This window comes from Paramormyrops kingsleyae, chromosome 8 (assembly GCF_048594095.1).
Source record: "Paramormyrops kingsleyae isolate MSU_618 chromosome 8, PKINGS_0.4, whole genome shotgun sequence".
Lineage (NCBI taxonomy): Eukaryota > Metazoa > Chordata > Actinopteri > Osteoglossiformes > Mormyridae > Paramormyrops > Paramormyrops kingsleyae.
In genome coordinates this window covers 34,478,834-34,497,169 of record NC_132804.1, presented here as the reverse complement: position 1 = coordinate 34,497,169, position 18,336 = coordinate 34,478,834, and the positions used below count along the sequence as shown (strand labels likewise).

Sequence of the window (18,336 nt, the reverse complement as noted above, 5' to 3'; positions counted from 1 at the left end):
ATGACATAATAGTCTTTAGTAAGACCTTTAAGGACCACATTCATGATCTGTCTGAAGTGTTTGGTAGATTATGGCAAGCTGGCCTCAAACTCCGTCCTCAAAAGTGTCAGTTTTTCAAGCAGTCTGTACTTTTTCTAGGACATGTTGTTTCAAAGGATGGCATTCAACCAGACCCCAAAGTGACGGAGAAAGTACTGAACTGGCCTCATCCAACTGCGCCTACAGAGGTTAGATCTTTCATAGGCCTTTGTTCCTACTATCGGTGTTTTATCAAGGACTTTGCAGAAAAGGCAGCCCCTTTACACAATCTGACGAAAAAACATGCCACATTCGCATGGAGTGAACAATGCGAGGACACTTTTCAGCATTTCCGGCATGTTCTATCTTCTCCACCTATCCTCACCTACCCTGATTTCAGCAAGTCTTTTATTCTGTATACGGATGCATCTCACCATGCCATTGGCTCTGTTCTTGCACAACAACAACAGGGTGTTGACAAGGTAGTAGCCTATGCCAGTCATGTGCAACAGAGCGCAACTGGTCCACCTTTGACAGAGAATGGTGGGCTATTGTTTGGTCCGTTAGACATTTCTCACACTACTTGCAAGGGCGCCCCTTTGTAATTGTTACCGATCATCGCCCACTATTAGGGTTAAAGAAAATGCCTATTGATCGGGATCCAACAGGACGTAGGGCACGCTGGGCATTGGAGCTTGATGTGTACGATTGGGTCATACAATACAGGAATGGTGCTAAGCACACAAATGCAGACTCACTATCCCGACGCCCGACTCAAAGTGATGCCACTCCTCAGCCTACTTCTAATCCCTCATTGTCAGGAGGGTCGGAAACTTCTTTAATCACAGCCCCTCTTACCGCTCATGCTGCCATAGACCTTTCTCAGACTTTGTCGGTCGATATTGCACAGTGTCAAAAAGATGATGTCATGCTGAGGACGGTGAGTGAGTGGTTGAAGGATGGAAGGAGACCTCTAGCTTGGGCTCTAAAGAAAGGTTCGGCAGAGCTCAAAGTATACTGGCGACAGTTTGATAGACTGCATTTGCAGGATGGAAAAATCTACCGTTTTGCCTGTAATAAACCAAAAGAGCCACCTACTCTTCATGTAGTCATTCCCAGCAAAGCTGTCCCCCAGGTGTTACAGTTTTTACATGGACATTCCACTGTAGGTCACCTTGGTCATAAGAAAACACTTGCAAGAGCTAGAGAACATTTCTACTGGCCTTACATGGCTAGAGACATAGAGAACTACTGCCAACAGTGTGTCCCATGTCAGTCAAGATCTATGCCAGTCCCCCATCGAGTAGCTCCTCTCCAGACTATTCATGCCAGTCGTCCTTTTGAAAAAGTGGCAGCTGACATTACCGAGCTTCCTGTGTCACCATCAGGCCATAAATATGTCCTTGTTCTCCAAGACTATTTCACAAAGTATGTGAATTTGTACCCAATGAAAGACCAAAGAGCTATAACGGTTGCGCAATGTATATTTGAACAGTATGTCACGGAGCATGGTGTTCCTGAATGTCTTCATACATATCAAGGCCGTCAGTTTGAGGCAGACTTAATTAAGGAGTTGTGTTCTAAGTTGGGTGTCACCAAAACCAGGACTTCTCCTTATCATCCTGAGGGAGATGGTTTAATCGAAAGATTTAATCGCACCCTGAAAGACCAGTTGAGCAAATGTCTGTACCAGCAAACAGAGCCATGGGATACCATGTTAAGGGCAGTCCAGTTGTCTTATAATACTAGTGTACACAGCAGCACTGGATACACCCCTTTCTTCCTCGTTCATGGACGTGAAGCTAGACTGCCTATGCATTTACTATTCCCCTGTCCTACTGAAGCTTCCAGCGCCTCTGCCGGTACCCCAGCAGAGTATGCTACATCTGTCTACAGGAAATTGCAGTTTGCTTTCAAGGTCCGTCAGGAGAATCAGGAACATGTTCATGAGCAGCAAAAAGCTCAATATGACAAAAAGGTCAAATATACCACATACAATGTTGGAGACTTGGTTTGGTTGAATGATCCTGCTCATTCCCGGTGTAAACTGGCCCCACGTTGGAAAGGACCCTACATTGTAACAGAAAATGTTCAGTCTAATGATGATCATTCTGTACTGTATGCTATTCAGCCAAAAGAAGTTCCTGCAAAGACAGCGAAAGTGGTACATCATAACCGCCTTAAACCTTACCTGTCTTCCACCTATCAGCTTGGACAAACAGTCTCGGATGCATCATCTCCCATAGCACTGCCTCTTGAAAGGGAAGTACCCACTAGTACTTCTAATCCCTCTACACTTGCTGTCAAGAAGAACTTGCCTTCTGTTGTTTTTACTGGCGAGGTCCCTAGTTGGAGTTCAGCTAGGTCTTTGCTTTCGGCGCAGTCCCCACTGAACTTAACACAAAACACTGGACAGGTTAATGTCACACAGCCTGGTGACATGGACACTGTATCCTTAAACGTGGACCGTCCTGAAGCTATGACTCTGCAGGGTATGCTGGACCCTAGACCCTTAGGTCGCAGGCCTGTCAAGTTGCCTGCAAGGTTTAAAGATTATGTTGTGGAGTAAAAAAAAAAAAAAAAAAAACAACAACTTGTTTTCTGTTACTTGTTTTAGACCATTTGCTGCGGTCCACATACACACCATGTATTGTTTATTGTAAATTTGGGTTATATTGCGAAAATAATCTGCACATTGTTTTGTCCGGTTTAAGGACGTTGTTACTTTATATAGGTCGAAAACGTGGACGTTTCTTTTCCCACAGCGTCACTAATGTGAAGTTGTTTGTTTAAAATTCCTTGTATTCTATTTTTGCATGTTTCTGTGAAGGACTTTTATTTTGGTGTTGCGTCCTCTGAAAAGGAAGGGCTTATAATGTGGGGGAGGAGAGCAGAGTAGGTAGTGGCGGGCAGAGAGATCACTGGAAGTATTTTTTATGTGATTGACTGTTGTTGTAATTCAAGCCCTGAGTGTAGAGCAGGTAAGATATAAAAGTTGCATCCTAAATTTCATGCTCATGCAGAATGTTTAGTTTACGACTTTTTCACCGGGTCATTTCTTGCTGAACGGATGGTCTTTCAGGGTTGACCGAGCTGGTACCCTGGCCACCTTGACTCTGTTCTCTGCAAGATGTTGCAAAAAACAAAATCATATAGAGACAATATTGGACAAATAAATAAATATATATATATATATATATATATAACAATTTAGTTACATGTAGCATTAAGTCATAAGTCTTGCTAAAGTAAACCTTGTATTCTGATTCATCACAGCAGCAGTTCGGTTGGATGTCGTCAGCAACTGCAGCAAGTGTCTTGCTGACTGAATAATTTCATCTTGCATAATCTGAAACAAACACATACAGACAAACAATTTATAAATTAATGTTCAATAAAATCTAAGAATTAATCATTTATTAGATACCAATATGAATATGTCTACCATAAAACTTGTGTGGAGCGAAGTTACATTCAATCAAGATGGTCTCTCAATGTCTTTGATGGAGATGTAATAATTGGCTTATTTGTCATTGCGTATTTCTTTACCCTCAAAGTCTTATTTTTAACTTACGCTATCTGTTTAAGTTCAGATAGTATTTGTAAAGATATTGACCATATCCTTTTCTGAAAGTGTGGATATAATGGATGGGGTAAGGTACTGGCATGCTACAACTTTATAGTTGTTAAATTCTGGGTACAAGTATACATGCCCATATTGTACATGTTTTTTAATATTATTATTATTTTCATCATCCTACCCAATTACATGTTCCTGTTAATTAGGTTGTGCTGTTTTAATGACTTTACAATATAATTTACATTGTGTTCCTTAAGTTTTCCCTAATTGTATGTTATATTAATCCTATATTTGCGTTTTAATATTTCTAATGTTTGCCTTGCTTTCTTCACTGCCTGGTCTGCCTCTGTCTCGCCTGTATGGATGCATTTACACCTAAATTTCCCCAACAAAGGATGTTTTAATTCACCGCTATTCCAGTGAAACACGAGTCTCCCATCTTCCTGCTACCGGTCTCGAGTTTTTGTTCACCAAAGCACACACCAACTTCACACTGACGGACAGATCACTGCCCTATTCCCGCCTTGTCTGACCGTGTTTTGTGGCTTTGGTTCACTTCACCTCACTCTTCCCCATTCTTATCATTAAATCAGGCCGTTCTGCAACAATGGCAGCCATTCACTCTATGGCTTTAATCGTGGTGTATTTTACCCCTTCACCAAATGCCGTTCTCGTTTCCAACATTATATTTGCAGTGTTCGTCTATCTATCAATATCTGCGGAGTATGGTTTTGTACCGAGTAATCTGAGGGAATAATTAATAAAATAAAGGGAATGATTCTATAAGGCTGTAACTAGTCAAAACAAGAACTGACTGGCGCGCCGGCAAGGCAAGGCTACCTAATCGGAACAGATAGGGGGGGCGACAGAGAATATCAGCGGCCCCTACTTATCTTTTAGCCTTCCAAAAGGCCAAGAATAGTACGAGCCGGCTGGAACCATACATGTGGTTGTCACGTACACGGAAGGTACCGAGAAAGGGGGGGGGATGCCCAAAGGGCTTTAAAAGGGATACAACTGATACATATGGCAGAGGCTCCTCCTGTACATGCTGAATGTATGTCAGACGGCCGCTCCCGGATTGCAATCTGTCAGACAATAAACCTGTGATTTGCAACTTCTCCCCGTGTCAGCTGTGAATCTCTTCTCATCCACGGACCCGGTGGAGACGCCGTGCTCCAACAAATCTATTTTCTAAAGCACAGCATGTAAAGGTTAGCTCGGTTAGCAGGATGCCAGCATGTAGCCCTTAGTGAGACACGCCTCAGACGAGTTGAGCAAAGACCCCGTCTGTGTACTTTATACGTGACCAAGGGATTTAAATAAAATTAACGTTTCAAAAGACAAACTTGAAGATAAAACACAATATACTTACCGGAGAACCGCCAGGGTTTGCCGCTGCCATCTTGCCGCTCCTAAATTCAAAACTGCCTCTGCAGACAGGCAGGGGAGGCGCGGAAATTGTCTTTGAGTTAGTCAAACGTTTTCCTCAGTTCGAGTAGATGATAAAATAAAAGAAAATTGAATGGGATTTTAAGTAGGACTAGGCGTTCTGTAATGATCTCTATTTAGGAGAAAAACTTAATCACTCACCTCTAAACAGCTCTCTTTTCAGGAGACACACTGCTGGCTAACGGTGTCATGTGATCAAACAGCGTAATTTAATTGGCTGAGAGCCGCTCGACTCGATCTAGTGCTGATTGCTCTGGCTTGGGTCATTTAAGTTCATCACTTTTGCAGTTGAATCTTATATCTGTGTTCATGGCTCAGTGGGCTAAGCCTGTGTAACTATAATCACAAGGTCACCGGTTCAAACCCAGCCTTAGTACGTCAGCAGGTCATTGAGCCCTTAATCCCCAGCTCCCTGGGCGCTGCTACGGGTGGCAGCCCTTTGTGGACAGCTTACTCTACAAAGAGCAAGTTGAGGGAGGTGTAAAGACAATTTCCCCACGGGGACAATAAAGTATCAATTATTATTTCAGCGTTGTTCATTCGCATACGAATGCGTTTGAAAACATGGTAATGCTGCTATTTAGAACGTGAATAGCAATCTTCAGCTGAGAGCGGTACTACACGCCCCCCATGCAGGTAAAACAATGTAAGGTGGCATGGTTTATTTTTTTGCCTATTTGACATAATTTTAAGAACTTTAATACTTCCGACAGTGGAAGTTTTGAAAAGAAGACAAATTACGGATTTAGTCAGTGTTTTTTCATGATTCTACATAATGATTTCAGCGAGATATAAACTGAAATATACAAGAAAGATACGCAGTCGACGATGCCCTCATCTCCAGAGCGTTGATAATAGTGAATTATTTTATTTCCATTAACTCTGCATAGGCACTGCATCATATTTATCGCTTTCTATAGCAACTGCTCACAGTTTTTCATTTTTTCATTCCATCTACTAATAAACTGTGAAAAGGATTTTATTGTTGCTACTTTTCTTGTGTTTCAAACTGCCTTTCCAAAGTGATGGGTGTGGGGTGCAGTGACATTCCAGACTGATGGGACATTGACAGTGTGCAAACTACTACAGGTGTGAGGACACCTATCTCATCAATATTCATTGTGCAGGCCACTGACTTTGAGAAAAAGAGTGTCACTCCAAAGTTCTAACACTTTAGTAATCAAACCACATAAAATGTCAGAACGTCTCATTAACCTATGTGTAGCCATCCCCTGTGTCTATAAGCTTCAGAGCTCAAAAGTCTTGGCTAGAAATGTTTATAATGTGATTTTTACAATTTCTCAGTATGTCTGAAATAGGTTTTTGAAAAGTATATGTTTAAAGTTGATTTTAACAATAAATAGAATAATAACATTCTAAGTGGTCTCAGATTATTAGTGCTGAATAAAAGCACATGTAACACTTTGGGATAAATGTTTTTTAGATAGGTGAAATATTTTAAAATGTCAAGGCATGTCAGACTACCCCGAATGTGGCTGAGAGGCCTCACGCACCTGAGGGATATTCTTATAGTATACAGACCACCCGGATCATACACTTAATTTCTGACAGAATTCAGGGAACTTCTCTCTGACTTAGTTATTAACTTAGAGAATATTATAGTACTTCCTTTCCTGTCCCTCCTGGACTTTGTTGAATGTCACCAACATGTAACAGTAGCAACGAATGTTCACAATCATACACTAGACTTGAATATTACTCACGGAGTTTCTGCTCATCATGTATCTGTCTGTCCATTGAATAAGTCCAGTATAATAAGACCATTTTCTAATCACCTTTGAGTGATTAGGTGAAACATAATTAAATCAAGGAACAAGTGAGATCAACAGGGAAACTAAGAAACTGTCAAAGAAACAAGGAAACAGAATCTAACTGGGAAAATAACACAGGTAATAAGGCAGGTAAAACAAAACTAAGGCACAAAGCAAAAAACCAAAACAGAAAAGTCACCAAAACACAAGAAAAACTGATACAAATAAAACACTAGGGAACAAAATACAAAAACAGTGGAAATGGGATTTGAACACACAACAGAGGGGTTTACAGGCAGCCACACACTCAGCTGACTGAGCCATGTGGGGAGCGGCAAAACACACAGTAGACTTTGATAGGATAGGATGGCTGTACATGTCATCTTTATCTACTATGCTTGTCCATTTACAGTATGCGTCAACACATGTTCTGACCAGGGGTGAGCACCATCTGAGCTGAAGTTCTGGTTCAGTCCCATGGAGGGGTGACATCACAAATAGGACCTACGACCAGTATAACAACAAGAGGATTCCATACGAGTCAAATGAAGGGGCGTGATACACAGGAGGACTGGAACGATTGGGACATGACATCTAGCTTTTAGGAAGCAAGTCCACCCTTTTCTGTTTTCAGTAATGTCAGTATGCCCAGGGGGGTTGGGCAGCCAGTTGATCTTGGAGCCCCCAGAGGTTTTTCCTTCTCTTTATTTGGGTTTTTTGTTCCTCTCCTCCTTTGTTATTGGGCTTTCTTTAATTTCTTTCCTTCCTTTTCCCCATTCTGTATTACTCTCTCTAATGATGTTTAATATATCACACACATCCATGTAAAGTGCCTTGGGACGGCTATTGTGAAAGGCACTATATAAAAATAAATTGAATTGATTTGTGTCTGACAAATTTGGTGACGACTGGACAAAGTTTGTGGCCTGCGGAAAATTCCAAAATTTTGAACTAAATGCAATATGGCAGCTGCAGCAGTTACGGTGGTGCTTGAAAGTTTGTGAACCCTATAGAATTGTCGACATTTCTGCATAAATATGACCTGAAACATGATCAGATTTTCACACAAGTCCTCTAAGCAGATATAGAGAACCTTGTTAAATAAATGAGACAAACATATTTCACTTGGTCATTTATTTATTGAGGAAAATGATCCAATATTACATATCTATCAGTGGGAAAAATATGTGAACCTCTAGGATTAGCAGGTAATTTGAAGGTGAAATTAGTCAGGTGTCTTCAATCAACGGGATGACAATCAGGTGTGTGTGGGCACCCCATGTTATTTAAAGAACACGGATCTATCAAAGTGTTAAAGTGGATTACTGAGGACTTCAGAAATAGGGTTGTTGATGCTCATCAGGATGGAAAAAGTTACAAAACCATCTCTAAAGAGTTCAGACTCCACCAATCCACAGTAAGACAGATTGTGTACAAATGGTGGAAATGTAAGACCATTGTTACCCTCCCCAGGAGTGGTCGACCAACTAAGATCACTCCAAGAGCAAGGCGTGTAATAGTCAGCCTGGTCACAAAGGACCCCAGGGTAACTGCTAAGCAACTGAAGGCCTCTCCTGCACTGGCAAATGTTAATGTTCATGAGTCCACAATCAAGAGAACACTGAACAACAATGGTTTTCATGGCAGGGTTGCAAGGAGAAAGCCACTGCTCTCCAAAGAGAACATTGCTGCTCATCTACAGTTTGCTAAAGGTCACGTGGACAAGCCAGAAGGCTATTGGAAGAATGTCTTGTGGACGGATGAGACCAAAATAGAACGTTTTTGTTTGAATGGGAAGGGTTATGTTTGGAGACAGGAAAACACTGAAATCGAGCATAAGAACCTTATCCCATCTGTGAAACATGGTGGTGGTGGTATCATGGTTTGGACCTGTTTTGCTGCATCTGGGTCAGGACAGCTTGCCATCTTTGATGGAACAATGAATTCTGAATTATCCTCCTGAGACCCCACCCATTCATTTATGTCCATTGTAGTGGACATGTTGTTTTTGCATCTATCTTTTCACTGATGTAAGGAAACATATTTATTCATGTTGTACACTAAAGAGGACATGCTGTGAAATTTGAAAAAAATCTAAATTGTAAGATGTCTTATTTCCCCCAAAGACAAATAACCTATAATTGAAGGACACTTTTTTCCTTGGGTCTCAGGAGGATATACCAGCAAATAGTAAAGGAAAATATCAGGGCCAGTATGCATAAAACTTCCTAAGAATGGTCTTAAGAATGGTCGTACACTTGGACTTAAGAGTAACAAAAAACTTAGCAAAAAGTAGGACCTAAGAGCATCGTATAAAGCTTCTAAAAGTAACTTTCAGCAAAGTCTAAGCCCAATTCCTAAGTGCTGATGGAGCCAGCATTTAACTGTCGTGAAATGAGGACTACAAATAAAATCCGGCCCCAAATACTGAGTTCAACCAATAGAGGAGCTGCATGGTGAATATATTATTGACATTAAACTGTTAATGTACAGCTTTATACAACATACCTTTCTGTTATCATACCTTTAATTGGTTGTACAAAAATCTACATAGCACACCACCAATCAATTTCCACTAATAGATGCACATGTAGTATAAATTATGGGTCAAACGCAAAACTCATAGCAAGACATTGGATTCTAAAAGAAAACCAAACTGGACGACAAACAAAACAGTTCTTTTGGCACAGTTGGTGCTTAAATGGAAGGAGGTAGTGCGAGGAAAGTTTGGCCCAGCTGTTACAAGCACGGACAAAAAAAGCTTAGGAGGCTCGGACAAGGCGTTCAGCAGAGGAATGTGAAAAAAGGTGGTATAATGTTCCATCGACCTCGCGAAAGGAAATCACAGTTTATAAAGCAAGCATGCAAGCTACCGGTTTGTGTCATTACTTATATTGCTCTTATGACCCTCGCTATAATAGATGATGATGATAATAATAATAATTATTATTATATACTCAGCAAAAAAAGAAACGTCCCTTTTTCAGGACTGTGTATTTCAACAATAATGTTGTAAAAATCATAATAACTTTACAGATCTTCATTGTAAAGGGTTTAAACAATGTTTTCCATGCATGTTCAATTAACCATAATCAATTAATTAACATGCACCTGTGGAATGGTCGTTAAGACCTTAACAGCTTACAGAAAGTAGGCATTTAAGGTCACAGTTCTAAAAACGCAGGACACTAAAGAGACTTGTCTACCGACTGTGAAAAACACCCAAAGAAAGATGCCCAGGGTCCCTGCTCATCTGCGTGAACGTGCATTAGGCATGTTGCAGGGAGGCATGAGGACTGCTGATGTGGCTAGGGCAATAAATTGCCATGTCCGCACTGTGAGACGCCTCAGACAGCGCTACAGGGAGACAGGAAGGACAGCTGATCATCCTCGCAGTGGAAGACCACGTGTAACAACACCTGCACAGGATCGGTACATCCGAATATCACACCTGCGTGACAGGTACAGGATGGCCACAACAACTGCCCGAGTCACACCAGGAACACACAAGCCCTCCATCAGTGCTCAGACTGTCCTCAATAGGCTGAGAGAGGCTGGACTGAGGGCTTGTGTGTTCCTGGTGTGACTCGGGCAGTTGTTGTGGCCATCCTGTACCTGTCACGTAGGTGTGATATTCGGATGTGCATGTTAATTAATTGATTATGGTTAATTGAACATGCATGGAAAACATTGTTTAGACCGTTTACAATGAAGATCTGTAAAGTTATTTGGATTTTTACAACATTATTGTTGAAATACACAATCCTGAAAAAGGGACGTTTCTTTTTTTGCTGAGTATAGTAGCAGAGATTTGATGGGTACAAGACTAATGTGATAAATTAAGTGCAGCTACGGCAGTAGGAACGAAACTCTTGCCAAAGGAGCCCGTTTCCATTTCAGAGTCCTGTATCTGCGTCCTGATGGCAGCAGAGTAAACTGTGTGTTAAGAGGGTGACTAGAGTCATTGGTTATGGTTCTTGCGAGGCGAATGACAGCTCTGTGGTTTTCATCAGATAGTTTTGGAATGGGAAGGCAGATGATCTTCGCTGCTCTAAGTGTGATCCTGGTAAGTCTGTTTTTATTAGATGAAGAGAGCATGCTGTAGAAACAGGGAGAACAGTACAGCAGGATTGGTTGGATAATGCTCTCGTACAATAAGAAGAGGAAATGGGGGGCAACGGAGAGAGCACAAAGCTTGCGGATGACATGTAGTCTCTGCTGGGATTGTTTTTGAATGGCCATGATGTGTTGATCAAATGTAAGTTTCTTGTCTAATGTGAAAGACAAATCCCCACCTACATTTAAACAATGGATTAACAATGTCATGTACTATTTAATCCTTGAAGAAATTTGGTATCATATACAGGATAATAAACTTAAGTTCTGCTATATTTTCACCAGTCAAACTTCCGCTTCCTGGGAGTCACCATCAGCGAGGACCTGACCTGGGGGACACATACTGCAGAGGTAGTGAAGAAGGACCAAAAAAGACTCTACTTCCTGAGGGTTCTCAGGAAGAACAACATCCCAGAGAAACTGATGGTGTCCTTCTACCGCTGCACAGTAGAGAGCATCATGGTCTACTGTCTCTGTGCATGGTTCACCAGCTGCACAGCGGGACACAGAAAAGAGCTTCACAGGGTTATTAAGGTCGCTCAGAGGATATCATATACAGGATAATAAACTTAAGTTCTGCTATATTTTCACCAGTCAAACTTCCGCTTCCTGGGAGTCACCATCAGCGAGGACCTGACCTGGGGGACACATACTGCAGAGGTAGTGAAGAAGGACCAAAAAAGACTCTACTTCCTGAGGGTTCTCAGGAAGAACAACATCCCAGAGAAACTGATGGTGTCCTTCTACCGCTGCACAGTAGAGAGCATCATGGTCTACTGTCTCTGTGCATGGTTCACCAGCTGCACAGCGGGACACAGAAAAGAGCTTCACAGGGTTATTAAGGTCGCTCAGAGGATAGTTGACTGTCCTCTCTCCTCACTTGAAGAACTTCACAGCTCCTGTTGTCTCAGGAACGCAAAGAAAATTCTTCAGGACCCATCACACCCAGGACATGTACTGTTTGAACGCCTGCCCTCAGGCAGACGTGTCAGATCCATAAAAACCAAAACAAACAGACTGAGAAACAGTTTTTACCCCTCAGTCATCACCATGCTGAACACTGCTAAGTGGTCAATTTGAGCCAGGGCACCGTTCATGTTTACATTACTACAGTGTTATTTTGTTTACATTACAGCCTTATGTTTCATGCCAAAACTGGCTAAGGAAACAAGTGCAATATGTAGTTTGTTTGTAACTGTTTGTTTGTAGGTACGAAAGAAAGTAGCCTTCAGGCTCTTTCAGAGTGACTGTGTTTTTATTTTGCACTGGAGAATTGCACTTTAATTTCGTTGTACAATGTCTCATTGCTACAATGACAATAAAGATTCTATTCTATTCTATTCTATTCTATTTGGTAACCTGTTCTCAAAAAAAAACTTATGACAAATTTTACCATTCAAAGACTCATATTACTAGTACCCAGCTTTGTATTGTACCCAGAAACATGACCTACCAAAAACAGTTTGTGATTCACATGTGTAATCAGTAACAGAAAATGTCTACAGTGGTACCTCAGTTCTCGAACTCATTAGAACTCGAATTTCTTAAAAGTCGAACCAACCAGTTCGAAAAAAATTACCTAGAACTCGATCTGAATCTCAGGAGTCAAACAGTGAACGTCGACGTAATGCACGGGGAAATGAGTGATGCGGCACGTCTATCAGCGGAAACATAGGGTAACGCTTCAGTCTAAGCTTCACATTCGCTGTGATAGCATCATGCATGTTTACACTAGCTGAATACATATATTTAGACAGTAAAAATACATTGACAATGATAGACAGTAACAGTGAATATTATCCCTCTGGGGTCTAGGGGTAGGAAACACTTTGACTGACTGGGGCATGATCACATATTTCTTCAAATATCATAAACTTAATTCATGGCAAATAAATTATTTCTTATATATTTTTGGATTCCTTCATGTTGTCTTGGAGTTGTCCCTTGCATTTTCCTCACCATTGTTAGTGTTTCTGTGATGTTAAGTGCCATGTCCTTATCCATCTTAAAAATGTTTTTAATTTGAGCTAATTATCCAGTGCCATACCATTGTTATTGGCAACAACTACAACGGACAGGAAGCACAGCAGATGGAGCAGATAAACAAGAGAGATAGCGAGCGACAACAGCACAGTAATGCAAGCCGGCCACAAATGACTGGGGTAATGTGATGTATTGTACTCTGTTGCAATTACATGTGGTTTCTTACGCTGGCATTTTTATAGTATTTTTCTGTTTTTATTATGCAGTGTATATTTTATTAATTGGTAATATTTTGGAGAGTAATTCTTCTGTCTTGGTTTCAGAGTTTGGTGCATTGTCTTGGGTGTCAGCCATTGCTTTTAGTGATATTTTGTTTTATATTTGCTTTTACTATTGTTGGTTTTATTTTAACCAGAGCCAAAACACCATTAAGGTTACCAAGGCGAGGAAGTTGATCAAGGAAAAGACTGAGGCCTACCAGTGTGATTTATTTGTTTCATTTTTTTTCTTTTGTGTGAGAACTATGGGACAAGGGGTTTTTATAGCATGTAGCGACTTTTGGTCGTATGTCATTTGATTGCAGTGTATATACTGTAGTACACTAGAAGTTTGAGTGCTTTAGGAGTTGTTCTACTGTGTTATGAGGTCTGACTCTTGATCAACTGTTGTGAATCCACTTGCCCGTTGAATATCTTTTTTGAGATCAAAAAGATATTGCTTGCTCTCCAAATTAGTTGTCTTTATTTATGGCCATCACTTGGGGTTGTACTGGCCAGTGCCAGCCCATAGAGAATGAATGACTTCTGGACGTTTTGCCACTCTCTGTCTGAGGTGTATGATGTGTGGTAAATGTGTAATAGACTAGTTCAGTATTGGAAATGCATGAGACTGACCAGCTGGTCACCGGTCCAGGCTGAGCTTGTTGAAAATCAGCCGATTCTGGTCCCTGGCTGATCGATTGGTGCATTTATATATTTAAGGGTCCAAAGCACGTAGTATTGTTTTATGCTGTTGGACAGTGCTGCTCTATATTGTTTTATACAATGACAAATTCTTTTTCTTGAATTGCATGATTGCAGTAAAGGGATGTCTGATAGTAACACATTAGACATCATTAATCTTTCTATTCCAATGAAGCTAGGCAGCTACCAGTGGACTAAACAGGAGCAAACTAGGTAGGCAATTTTGTAAGCATTTCATACATATGCATGTTTTGTGTAGTGCTGTTCCTTTATTTAATATAGCTGCGATGACTCATTTTGTGAACATTTCAAAATGTATGAATCATTAGCCAGTCACCACCCTTGTAAACAGACGAATTGACAGTAGTAGGGGTTCTTCTTAGACTAAACTTAATATTGTAGACCCGGCGGGGTGCATGTCCCGCGTGCAATTATAAATGCCCCCTGTCTGTAATTGTAAATAGCCCTTGCATCGTTTTTCTTAATGGTTGCACTTCCCTATTGTCGCGCGTGTGTTTGCCCATGTCTTGTGTGTACCCAGTCCGATCCTCGCTTGTATTAAGCTTGAGTAAATCTCCCACCGTGTGTGCACCTTACAGTTTGGCGTCTGAAAACCTTGTGTTTCCGCTCTGCATATTTGGTTCGGTGCTCGTTGGATGCCTGTTATAGTCCTGTTAATAAAGAGCAGGTTTTCCCTGCCAAGCAAGTGTCCTTGTCCTTCTCTGCTCCTGCAATGCCTTGGTCCGCCCGGCGCTACAATATTTATTTACAGTATGACTGATTCCTAAGTGTGTTCTGGTTTTGTGAAAGGTAAAAATTTCAGACAAGTATTAAACTTCAGTTACTGATGGTCCAATATGTTTGAGCTAAATGTACTGGAGACATACACACCTATATACACTGCTCAAAAAAATTAAAGGAACACTTTTTAATCAGAGTATAGCATCAAGTCAATTTAACTTCTGGGATATTGATCTAGTCCGTTAAGTAGCAATGGGGGTTGTTAATCGGTTTCAGCTGCTTTGGTGTTAAAGAAGTTAACAACAGGTGCACTAGAGGGGCAACAATGAGACAACCCCCAAAACAGGAATGGTTTAACAGGTGGAGGCTGTAGCGTTCTTGGGGAGAGGAGAAAGAAAGATCACATAGACAGGAAGAGTTGTTATCCAGCATGCTGTTTTACTTCATACCGATCCGCTGCTTGCCCCCTAACCATTACACCTCTAGTTACGTCCTCACTCCTGACGTGCTTACGTCAGAATCCGGATGCTGAACAGAAAACCTGGAACAGGACTACATGCAAACACTACAGAGGCCACTGACATTTTTCCCTCCTCATCTTTTCTGACAGTTTTTTTTCACTAGTTTTGCATTTGGCTACAGTCAGTGTCACTACTGGTAGCATGAGGTGATACCTGGACCCTACAGAGGTTGCACAGGTAGTCCATCTCCTCCTGGATGGTGCATGAATATGTGCCATTGCCAGAAGGTTTACTGCAGGGTTCTTCAACTCTGGACCTCGATTCCAAATCCAAGCCGTTTTTTCAGTTCTCCCAGGTAGTTGTTTAATAATTACTGATTCTGATTGGTCAGAGGCTTCACACCTGACTGACAGGTAAAGGAAGGCTGGAAAACCAGCAGTGCTCAGACCTCGAGGACCGTGAGTTGAATAACCCTGGTTTACTGTGTCTCCCAGCCCAGTCTCCAGGCCATGGACGACATTCCAGGAGATAGGCAGTTACTCTAGGAGAGATGGACAGGGCTTGTAGAAGGTCCTTAACCCATAAGTAGGACCAGTATCTGCTTCTTTGTGCAAGGAGGAACAGGAAGAGCACTGCCAGAGCCCTACAGAATGACTTCCAGCAGGCCACTGTTGTGCATGTCTCTGAGCAAACAATCAGAAACAGACTTCATGAGGGTGGCCTGAGGGCCCAACGTCCTCTAGTGGGCCCTGTGCTCACTGCCCAGGACCGTGGAGCTCGATGGGCATTTGCCATAGAATACCAGAATTAGCAGGTCCACCACTGGCGCCCTGGGCTTTTCACAGATGAGAGCAGGTTCACCCTGAGCACATGTGACAGAAGTGAAAGAGTCTGGAGAAGCTGCAGAGAACATTATGCTGCCTGTGACACTGTTCAGCAAGACCGTTTTGGTGGTGGGTCAGTGATGGTCTGGGGTGGCATATCCATGAAGGGACACACAGACCTCTACAGGCTAGACAATGACACCTTGACTGCCATTAGGTATCAGGATGAAATCCTTGGACCCACTGTCAGACCCTACGCTGGTGCGGTGGGTCCTGGGTTCTTCCTGGTGCACGACAATGCCCGGCCTCGTGTGGTGAGAGTATGCAGGCAGTTCCTGGAGGATGAAGGAATGGATACCGTTGACTGGCCCCCACGCTCGCTTGACCTAAATTCAATGTTACACCTCTGGGACATTATGTTTCAGTCCATCCGACGCCACCAGGTTGCACCTCAGACTGTCCAAGAGCTCAGTGATGCCCTGGTTCAGATCTGGGAGGAGATCCCCCAGGACACCATCTGTCTTCTCATTAGGAGCATGCCCCGACATTATCAGGCATGCCTACAAGCACGTGGGGGCCATACAAATTACTGAGTACGATTTTGAGTTGCTGCAATGAAATTTCGGCAAAATGGACCAGCCTACCGCATCATTTTTTCACTTTGATTTTTGGGGTGTCTGAATTCAGCCCTCTGTAGATTTATCATTTTCATTTCCATCAAACGATGTGGCATCCTTTTGTTCCTAACGCATTACCCAGTCCATATCAGCATAGATATACAGCATGATTTTTTCCCCCATTGACATCTGATGTGTTTTCAAAGTGTTTCTTTAATTTTTTTGAGCAGTGTATATCATGTGTGTATATTATATATTATAAATCACATACAGTTGTGCTCATAAGTTTACATACCCTGGCAGAATTTGATTTCTTAACCATTTTCAGAGAATATGAATAACACAAACTTTTTTCACTCATGGTTAGTGGTTGGCTGAAGCCATTTATTGTCAAATTGTTTACTCTTTAAATCATAATGACAACAGAAACTACCCAAATGACCATGATCAAAAGTTTACATACCCCAGTTCTTTATACCGTGTATTGCCCCCTTTAATATCAATGACAGCTTGAAGTCTTTTGCGGTAGTTGTGGATGAGGCTCTTTACCTTCTCAGATGGTAAAGCTGCCCATTTTTCCTGGCAAAAAGCCTCCAGTTCCTGTAAATTATTGGGCTGTCTTGCATGAACTGCACGTTTGTGGTCTACCCAGAGTGGCTCAATGATATTGAGGTCAGGAGACTGAGATGGCCACTCCAGAACCTTCAATTTATTTTGTTGTAGCCAATGACAGGTCGACTTGGCCTTGTGTTTTGGATCATTGTCATGTTGGAATGTCCAAGTATGTCCCATGCACAGCTTCCAGGCTGAGTGCAAATTTTCCTCCAGTATTTTTTGATAATTTATTGCATTCATCTTGTCATCACTTCTGACCAAATTTCCTGTGCCTTTGTAGCTCACACATCCCCAAAACATCAGCGATCCACCACCGTGTTTCACAGTAGGACTGGTGTACTTTTCATCATAGGCCTTGTTGACTCCTCTCCAAATGTAGCGTTTATAATTGTGGCCAAAAAGTTCCATTTTAGTCTCATCACTCCAAATGACTTTGTGCCAGAAGGTTGGAGGCTTGTCTCTGTGCTGTTTGGCATATTGTTAGCGGGATACTTTGTGGTATTTGCGTAGTAATGGCTTTCTTCTGGCAACTCAACCATGCAGCCCATCTTCAAGTGCCTCCTTATTGTGCATCTTGAAACAGCCACACCACATTTTTTCGAGAGTCCAGTATTTCACCTGAAGTTATTTGTGGGTTTTTCTTTGCATCCCGAACAATTTTCCTGGCAGTTGTAGGTGAAATTTTAGTTGAACTACCTGACCGTGGTTTGGTTTCAACAGAACCCCTAATTTTCCACTTCTTAGCGTTTGAACACTGCTGATCGATATTCTCCAATTCCTTTATTTTCTTATCCCTTTCCTGTTTTATAGAGTTCAACTACCTTTTCCCACAGATCCTTTGACAATTCTTTTGCTTTCCCCATGACTTAGAATCCAAAAAACGTCAGTGCAGCACTAGATGAAAGATGCAAGGGCATGTTATCAGGCTAAATCACCAGGGTATATAAACTTTTGATCAGGGTTATTTGGGTAGTTTCTGTTGTCATTATGATTTTAAAAAGAGTAAATGGTTTTTTTAAAAGAGTAAATGGAAATTGTTTGACAGTAAATGGCTTCAGCCAACCACTAACCATGAGTGAAAGAGAGTTTTTGTGTTAACCATTTTTCAGAGAATATGAATGATAAGAAATCATAAATTCTACCAGGGTATGTAAACTTATGAACACAACTGTATCCACTGTGTGTGTATCTATAC

At 41.6% G+C, this 18,336-nt stretch overlaps 1 long non-coding RNA gene across 1 annotated transcript; it reads right to left on the bottom strand.

The window, feature by feature from the left end:
• Positions 1 to 2,988: 2,988 nt before the first annotated feature.
• LOC140592209 (uncharacterized) lies at positions 2,989 to 5,214 on the bottom strand. The gene is made up of 3 exons (XR_011992493.1): positions 4,974 to 5,214; positions 3,273 to 3,367; positions 2,989 to 3,141 (listed from the first exon to the last, which is right to left on the bottom strand). It is a non-coding gene; the product is annotated as an uncharacterized lncRNA (long non-coding RNA).
• Positions 5,215 to 18,336: the final 13,122 nt, after the last annotated feature.